This window comes from Cupressus sempervirens, chromosome 5 (assembly GCF_028749045.1).
Source record: "Cupressus sempervirens isolate cs-2001-9-10 chromosome 5, ASM2874904v1, whole genome shotgun sequence".
Classification (NCBI taxonomy): domain Eukaryota; kingdom Viridiplantae; phylum Streptophyta; class Pinopsida; order Cupressales; family Cupressaceae; genus Cupressus; species Cupressus sempervirens.
In genome coordinates this window covers 1,012,405,795-1,012,415,812 of record NC_143122.1, presented here as the reverse complement: position 1 = coordinate 1,012,415,812, position 10,018 = coordinate 1,012,405,795, and positions in this window count along the sequence as shown.

Below are 10,018 nucleotides of genomic sequence, written 5' to 3'. Positions count from 1 at the left end.
TTCCTTTTTTGAACTCACTGCTTGGTGCCTTTTACCTTGTTGGACAATTCCTACTTATGTATCTATTCCTCAAACAACTAAAACATATGGTTTGACTCAATAATCTTTTGTAGTCACTTCTAAAATGTGTTCTTATGCAATTTTCAACATTTCCATACTCTTAATAATAGTGACAACTATACCTAGTATTATAATCCCAATTATAATAGTTTCCATACTTATGATAGTTATAGCAGCATCCTTCAAATTTTTGAGTGCTTATGGTGTTGGTTCTGCATTCATGTGCCTAGTGTCCTTGTTTTTTGCATTTGTGGCCATGACCTATCAACTTCTACTTAGGATTCTAATTTGTTGTCTTGCTCCTACAAAGACTAGTAGTATGATCTATCTTACCACAATTATGACAAGTAGATTTGGAGTTCTTATCTTTGTTACTTCTTTCTTCACAACTTTTGGATGATTCTCATTCTTGAGTACTAGTGTAACCCAATGTAGATGTACTATTTTTCGATCTAGGGGATCTCATCAATTGTTCAAAGTGTTTGATGGCTTCACTAGGTTTATTGAAACTGTCAGCAAATTCCATTTCTCTTTTTAGATCATTTCTCAGTTTTTTTATTTTGCAACTTTAGTGTTGTGATCTCAATATCCTTTGCATTTAGTTCATGATTTGCAATCATCATTTGACCCAAACTTTCCAATTGCATGTTAGCAATCGTAATTACCTCTGATATTTTCTCTTCTAGTCTATTGGTCAAAATCCTTTTTTCATCTTCAATCATGACTTTTTCCTCTTCATCTTTCTTTTTCTACTCAATCACTTTGCATCATAATATTGATCAGACTTCTTGTTCTCTTTTCATATTTTTGACCTCTTTATTTAGGGTTCCAATCTTTTTCATTAGATCTACAACTGCTACATCAAATTCATTAATACTTATGTTTGCAAAAAAATTAGTAGTGTCAATCTCTTGGTATTGCGTGGCATTCTCTTCAATAACAATTTCCTTTCTTCTCTCTAGTGATGTCTTTAATTCATTTCTTACTTCATTCAAATGATGGAGGGCAAGTTGTATTTCAATCTTTTGTCTCTCAATAGTATTTCCCAACTTGTATACTTCCAACTCCAAGACCTTTTGTTAAAGATGAAAAGCTTTACTTTCCAAGGAACTATTCTATGATACCAATTGTTGGAAATATAATAGGGAAGAAATCTTTGAGAGGGGGGTAAATCACCACTTAAAACTTTCAACTTCAAAAACTATTCACCACACATCCATCTCACAATCTATGCATACAAATTGAAATACCAAATTAAGCATTTGTATCCATAGCATGAAAGTAAAATATTCAACACATGTATGACAAAAGATATTTGGTTACTTAGAAACCCTCCAAGGAGAAGGTAAAAGTAGGGTGGGAATGACACCCATAAATTATCACTACTATAGTAATAAACTGTATCCAATGAAGGGTAGAATGTTTGATCATGAAACCTGAACTATCTTCTGAAAGGAATGCCCTATTAAAGGCTTACAAGATTGTTAGATCTTACTCTATTAAAGGATTTCAAATTGTAAGGAAACTCAGGTGTGAAAACAACTTCCTACACTAATCTCATATGGAAAATATGGTGCAAATCCTTTTAAAATCTTCTACACTTACAGATTCAATATCATGTAAACAAAAATATAGTAGCTCCAACCATGCATACAGAAAATAGACAGAGAAAGAAACACATAACACAAAGATTTGCTGGTGGGGAAAAACCTTTCGGTAAAACAACCCCACCCCTCCAGAACCTGCACAATGTATTATCTTCAACACAAGATTACAATACACTTGCAATTCAAGTTCAACATCAACAATAGAAGACTCCAGCAGCACCTCAGTACCTACAAACTTTCATCTATCACACTATTGCATTACAACATGCAATACACATTTTATGAACATCTTAAGACCCAACAAAATGCCCACAAAGGGGTTGGGCATTTTTCATGGCTCAACCACCAAGAAACATGCACAATGCCACATGTACATCCCATACCAAGAAAAGGGTGTCCATCCCTTGAATAGGAAATGACAGCTTGTCATAGAATCCACTAAAAAAAGTAGTCACAAGAGAAGTGTACGGGAATCCATCATACCAACCTATTTTTGGCATATTCTCTTACACGCACCAACCACTTATTCTTGGGTGCCCAAATAGGCCTCATGTCATAAGATGCTCTTACACTTATCATAGCTTATTCCTTAAATAGCTGTTACGTGTCATAGGAATCTGTCATAACTATTTCAGCCATGATCTCCTTCACACACTTCAAGATGCTGACACATGTAAGTGATCAACATGCCAACTAGACATGTACACTCAAATTTACATATTATTTTCAAAAATACATTTCAAAAAATAAATAATAATAAGAATAAGAATTATACAAGGCACCATATCTCTCACAAAGTGAAACTGCACATCAATGTGCTTCGTTCTGGCATGGAAAGTTGGATTCTTCGCAAGGAAAATAGCACTCTAACTGTCACACCAAATAGTAATATGTTCTGCATCAACACCAACATCAGAACACAATCTCTTAAGCCAAATGGCTTCCTTACAAGCATGAGTAGCAGCCATGTACTTAGCTTCTATAGTGGACAAAGCAACCACAGGTTGTCGCTTACTCATCCAACTGATGGCACCACCAAACACAGTGAACACATAACCACTGGTGGATCTCCTACGATCAATATCACTTGCCCAATCTGAATCCACAAACCCATGAATACAAACTAAATGTGAAGATCCAAAAGAGTTACCATGATAACATATGGAGTAATCTGATGTACCCCTCAAATATTTGAATACTCGCTTAACTGCATCGCAATGTATCTGTCAAGGATTAGCCATAAATTGACTCAGGACTACCACTGCTTGGGCAATGTCTAGTCTAGTACAGACCATAGCATACATAAAACTTCCAACTGCACTAGTATAAGGTACTCTACTCATGTCCTCCACCTCACTAGGAGATTTTGGAAAATCATCTATAGATAACTTTGTTCCCACTGAAATAGGAACACATAGTGGTCTAAAATCTACCATGTTGAACCTGTCCAACACAGACTTCACATACTTGCTCTAACTCAACCAAAGTTTTCTGTTGGACCTGTCTCTACTAATTTCCATACCCAAGATGTACCTAGCTGCCCCAAGATCTTTCATCTCAAACTGTGCTAACAACTTAGATTTAAAATTAGAAATCACACCCTTACCCTTCCCAAACAGCAACATATCATCAACATATAATGCAACAATAAGAAGGTGATCATTTTCAACTCTAAAATAAACACAATGATCTGATTTTGATCTTACAAATCCAATTGACAACACAAAGGCATCAAACTTAAGGTACCACATCCTAGGAGATTGCTTCAAACCATATAGAGATTTCTTCAATCTGCAAACAAAGGATTCTTTACCTTTAACAATGTAGTGCTTAGGCTGTGACATATAAATCTCTTCCTCCAAATCACCATGAAGGAAAGTTGTCTTCACATTCATCTGTTCTATCTCTAAATCATATGATGCAGAAAGAGATAACAACAGTCTAATGGATGTCAAATTTGCAATAGGAGAGAATATTTCACCATAATCTATTCCCTCTACCTGTGAATACCCCTTTGCAACCAATCTAGCTTTGTACCTTTCAACACTGCCATCTACATAGAATTTCTTCTTGAACACCCATTTACAGCCAACAGATTTTCTCCCTTTAGGCAAAGGTAGAAGGTCCCAAGTTTTTTTTTTCTCTAATGAAGCCATCTCATCATCCATAGCCTCAATCTAGGAACCTGGATCTTCCATGCCCAAAGCCTCTTTCATAGATCTAGGCTCATCAGTGTTAGTAATCAAAGCAAAAGCACAACTAGAATCTAACATAGAATAACCAAACCTTTCTGGTTTCTTTCTTTCTCTCGTGGATCTCCTCAAGGGTTGAGGTTGAGGTTGTTCTTCCTCTTCTTCTGAATTGTCAGAGCTACTAGAGCTCTCTTCATCATTAGACCCAACATGGTCTCTCTGTTTAGTCTTCTCAGGGGTAGGAGGCAACTGAACAACATCTTTTTCCTTTTCTTTTTCATCTGGTTGTAGCACAATACGAGAAGATTTTAGCTCTCTAAAAATAACATTTCTGCTATACAACACCTTACTAGTCACAGGATCCCAAAGCTTGTATGCTTTCACACCAGCACTATACCTGATGAAAATACATTTAACAACTTTATTTTCCAACTTAGATCTTTTCTCCTTTAGAACATATGCATAAGCTTCACAACCAAAAACACGAAGATGTCTAATTGAAGGCTTCTTACCAGACCACACCTCCATGGGTGTCTTACCAACAAGGGCTGATGTAGGAGATCTATTAACCAGATAGCAAGCAATGGCCACAGCTTCGGCCCAAAACCTTTGTTCTAAACCAGCTCCACTGAGCATACTCCTAGCCTTCTCCATCAGTGTCTTGTTCATTCTCTCTGCAACTCCATTTTTCTCTGTGGTATAAGGAGTTGTCTTATGCCTCTCGATACCTTGTTCTTTACAGAACTATTCAAACTTTGCTAAGCAAAACTCACCACCACTGTCAGTTCTCACACACTTAATCTTCTTACTAGTCTAATTCTCTACAAGGGCTTTAAATTCCTTGAACCGACTAAAGACTTGTGTCTTACTTTTAAGGAAATAAATCCATGTCCTTCTACTGTAATCATCTATGAAAGATACAAAAAATACAGACTTGGAGATCGAAGGAACTTTTACAGGACCAAATACATCAGAATGAATAAGATCCAAAACATCAAAAGATTTGTGAGAACTAGAGTAAAACTAAACACAATTTTGTTTACCATATACACAATGTTCACAAAAGTCAAACTCGAGATTGCAATCATTTAACCCCTCAATGAGATTTTTGTTTTTCAGGGTTCTGAGACCCTTCTCACCAATGTGGCCAAATCTCATATGCCACAACATTGTCTTTTCTATAGGAATCTTTCCTTCCAAAGTGTTTGCATTGCCATCAAAACCAATAACCACAAAATTCTTCACTTCTTATTCAGATGGTGAGGATGAAGAATTTTTACATAGAGGAATACATGCATCTACCTGAAAAAAAGTACCTCTCCTAGTACCCTTAGCAAGCACCATCGATCCTCTAATCATCTTACATCCTTCTTTCAAAAAAACAACTTGCATACCTACATCATTCAACATACTTATAGATAATAGGTTTCATGCTAGACTTGGAATGTGCATAACTCCATTGATTCCCTTTACTCATCCATCAACAAATTTGATAGTGACCCTTCTGCATCCAACTATCTTCAGGTGAGAATCATCACCCAAGTACACCTTTCCACCATCGAACTCTTCATATCTTGGGAACCCATTTCGATAACAGGTCATATGAAAAGATGCACCCGAGTCAACCAACCACACATCATTATATGCATAGGCTACCAAAGCTATGATGAATGCATCGCCATCTTCTTGAGATTTTTCAAAACCAGATCCTGAGGCTTTATTCTTCTTCTTAGGCTCTTTACAGTCTTTACGGAAGTGCCCAGTCTTATCATAGTTCCAACATTTTTCCTTGGACTTATTGGAAGTATTTGACTTCCCACAGGATTTGGATCTACCCTTATTGTCAAACTTATTGTCATTTTTCTTTCCTCTTTCTATGGATCTCCCACGAACAACAAGGGCTTCTTTTTTCGAAACGAAAGGCTTTCTCTGCATCTCCTCTGATAGTAGTGAAGACACCACATCATCCATTTTGAAGGTGACTAATGTGCTTTTGAGAGCCATCACAATATGGTCCCATGAATCCAGTAAAGAATGAAAAAGTGTGTAGCAATGATCCTCCTCCTCTAACTTGACACCAGTAGATGTCAATTGTGCAGCCAGCAGATTAAATGCATTTAAATGATTTGTTAAGGATCCACCTTCCTCCATTTGCAGAGAATACAAATTCTTCCTCAGGAACAACTTGTTCACCAGAGATTTGGCCTGATACACGGCCCCAAGTCTTTCCCACAAACTATATGCGGTTTTCTCATCTAGAACATTTAGAAGGACTACATCGGTTGAATAGAGTCTTATGAGACCCTTAGCTTTATGGTCTTTGATATCCCAATCTACTTCAGTTATAGTTGGTGGTCTTGTAGCTCTTTTAGTCACTTCCCATAGGTCACAATCTTCCAACATGTCTTCCATCTTGAGTTTCCATAACTTGAAATTAGTGCCATTAAATTTCTCCACCTCCATTCTTCCATATGATGAACTTTCCATCTCAATCTGCAAATAAGATTCAGGATGCTCTGCACAAGACTCCCACTCAACTTGAGATTAGCTCAAAAAATCCTACCCAACAACTAGGATCAAAAGTTGATCAAGCTCTGATACCACTTGTAAGGAAACTCAGGTGCGGAAATAGCTTCCTACACTAATCTCATAAGGAAAGTATGGTGCAAATCCTTTTAAAATATTCTACACTTACAGATTCAATATCATGTAAACAACAATATAGCAGCCAACCATGCATACAAAAAATAGACAGAGAAAGAAACACATAACACAAAGATTTGTTGATGGGGAAAAACCTTTCGGTAAAACAACCCCACCCCTCCAAAACTTGCACAATGTATTATCTTCAACACAAGATTACAATACACCTGCAATGCAAGTTCAACATCAACAATAGAAGACTCCAGTAGCACCTCAATACCTGCAAACTTTCATCTATCACACTATTGCATTACAACATGCAATACACATTTTATGAACATCTTAAGACCCAACAAAATTCCCACAAAGGAGTTGGGCATTTTTCATGGCTCAACCACCAAGAAAAATTCACAATGCCACATGTACATCCCATACCAAGAAAAGGGTGTCCATCCCTTGAATAGGCAATGACAACTTGTCATAGAATCCACCAAAGATAGCGGTCACAAGAGAAGTGTAAGGGAATCCATCATACCAACCTATTTTTGGCATATTCTCTTACACACACCAACCACTTATTCTTGGGCACCCAAATAGGCCTCATGTCATAAGATTCTCTTACACCTATCATAGTTTATTCCTTAAATAGCTCTTACACGTCATAGGAATTTGTCATAACCATTTCAGCCATGATCTCTTTCACACACTTCAAGATGCCAACACATGTAAGTGATCAACATGCCAACTAGACATGTACACTCACATTTACATATTATTTGTAAAAATACATTTTACAAAACAAATAATAATAAGAATAGGAATTATACAACATTGAGACACCTTATTCCTAACACAAAACCTTGCTAAAAGGTTTCCTAGTAAAAGAACTTTAAGCTACAATGAAGTAAGCATGTTGTGAAAGGATTTACAACAACCTATCAAGACTACTCTATTAAGAGATTTAACTGATTCACCTATTAAAATGTCTTAGCAATGATCCTTTGGTTAACATTCTAATTCTTAATGTTAGATCATCTCTATTACTTGATCCTTTCTAATGAAATGTACCTCTATTGTCCTCTGATTCCTTTCCTCTATTCTCCTTTAACTGATTCAACAATGTAACTCAAATCATAACACCTTAGTCACCATGAATGCTCTATTTGTGTATGAAAACTCTCTTCAATTCTCCTTAAGCATTTAGAAAAACTTTAGGGCTCATCCTCTTAAGAAGATCTAGGTGAGTTAGGGTTAGATATGAATCAATAGTAGTGATTCACCCATTTTTCCACTTGATGCTTCCCTTTTTCTAATTGGATGCATGTAGTGCATAGGAACTCACAATGAAGATTCATCCTTATCATCAAAGATCATAAAGAAATCCTTAAGTCAACCCAAAAAGGGTTTACATAGAAGTTTGTGCCATTACAAACATCTATGTCAAAATTGTGTAACTCGACACTTAAAGTCCCTGATGCTAGGCATCAACTACAACTCTAATGCTATAACTCAACATCTAGATCACTCAACATCCATTGAGCACTCAACATTTGAATAGCTTGACACATTCCATTTGCTTTACACTTGAGTGACTCGACACTTACCAATTAGTCAACTCATAGTGTATCAGTGCTTCAAACTTTTACCCATAAAAACATTCACCATACATCCATGTCACAATTTAACAATGTAAATTGAAATACCATATAAAGCATATACATCTAAAGTACATAAACAAGTAAGAATTAAAACATGTATGACACAAGATATGATTACCTAGAAACCATCCAATGAGAAGGTAAAACTATGGTGGGGATGACACCCACAAATCTTCACTACTATAGTAATAAAGTGTATCCAATGAAGGTTACAATGTTTGATCATGAAACATGATCTACCCTATGAAAGGTCTTCCCTGTTAAAACTTACAAAGACTATTGGGTCTTACCCTATTAAATGATTTCAACACCTTATTAGAAGTTTTCCTAATTAAATGACTTCAACTCACAATTAAGTAAGAACCTTGTTATAATATTTCAATATAGCCTATTAGGACTACTCTATTAAGAGATTTAACTAATTCACCCATGAGAATGTATCAACAACGATCCTATGATTAGCACTATATTGCTTGATCTCAGATCACGTCTATACTAATGTGTACTTGATTCTTTCTGATTAGATATCTCTCTTTTGTCTACTATTTGCTTCTTTTGTTCTCCTTTAACTAATTCTACAATGTAACTCAATCATAATACCTTGGTCACCATGAATGTCCTCTTTGTGCATGCAAGCTCTCCTTCTTTCTACTTCTCACCTTTTTTCTCCTTATAACATTTAGGATTTTTCCTCATTAAGAAAACTTAGGTGACTTAGGATTAGGGATGAATCAAAAGCTATGATTCACCTATATTGCCAATTAAACCTTTCCTTTTCTGATTGGATGCATGTAATACATAGGGATTAATATTTAGGATTCATCCTTATGAAAAAAAGATCATAAATCAATCCTTAAGTCAGATCAAAAATGGTTTACATAGTAGTTTGTCCCAATACAAATAACTATATCAAAACTATGTTACTCAACATCTAAAGTCCCTAGTGCTTAGCACTAACTATGACTTCAATGTTCTCACCTGGCATGCACTACATGCTTAGCTCCTAAATCACTCAGCACATCCTATCTGCTTGGCACTTGAATGACTTAGCACATGAGTGACTCAACACTCACTATTTACTTGGCATGCTTTGGCTTACATGATATGCTTGACATATATTACTTGTTCAGCATGAACTAAGTAAATGACTTAAGTGTATAGATACTCACTTGTCAAAAGCAATCTGAGATTAACAATCTCCCCCTTTGACATGATTGTTAAAAACACTTGGTCTTGCATTAGTAATATTATCCTTATGAGAATGAAATAGATATTTATTCAACTTATATAAAAAAATTCAAAATATATAAATTTCATAAATCCCCTTGAGTTGAATGTTTAGTTTAGTTATGTATTCTATATCAAAATCTTTCTCCTATTCAATAGATTTGCATCAACTGATACTCTTTTTTTGTTCTTGTTTGAACTAATGTCTGCATTTTGTTATACTCGTACTCCCCCTTTTTTCTTTGTCTCTAACTCTATTTTCTTTGCTTGCTTTCTCTCCCATTTCTCTTATTCCCCCTTTTTACACTAATGTCAATAGGTTATACACTAATAGTGTATTTGTCCAAAAAATATTTATTGACCTCAAGTATAAACTTAAGAGCTAGATCCTAATTATCACAAGATACCTCCAAAGACTTGAGTTGGATGGCCAGATCAACAACAAGGTGTACTAAGCCCTCTAATGTAGAAAGATTGGGGTCCTTCTTCATAAGTGATTTTGAATAGCCTAGTTCCTTGTTTAATATCTCCATGTGAGGAGTCAATGTCGACTGGATGCTAATCAATTTATCCATTAGGTTGTTTTTATTTGCTTCTAATGATGCTAACTAACTCTAGAATTGCAATAGGC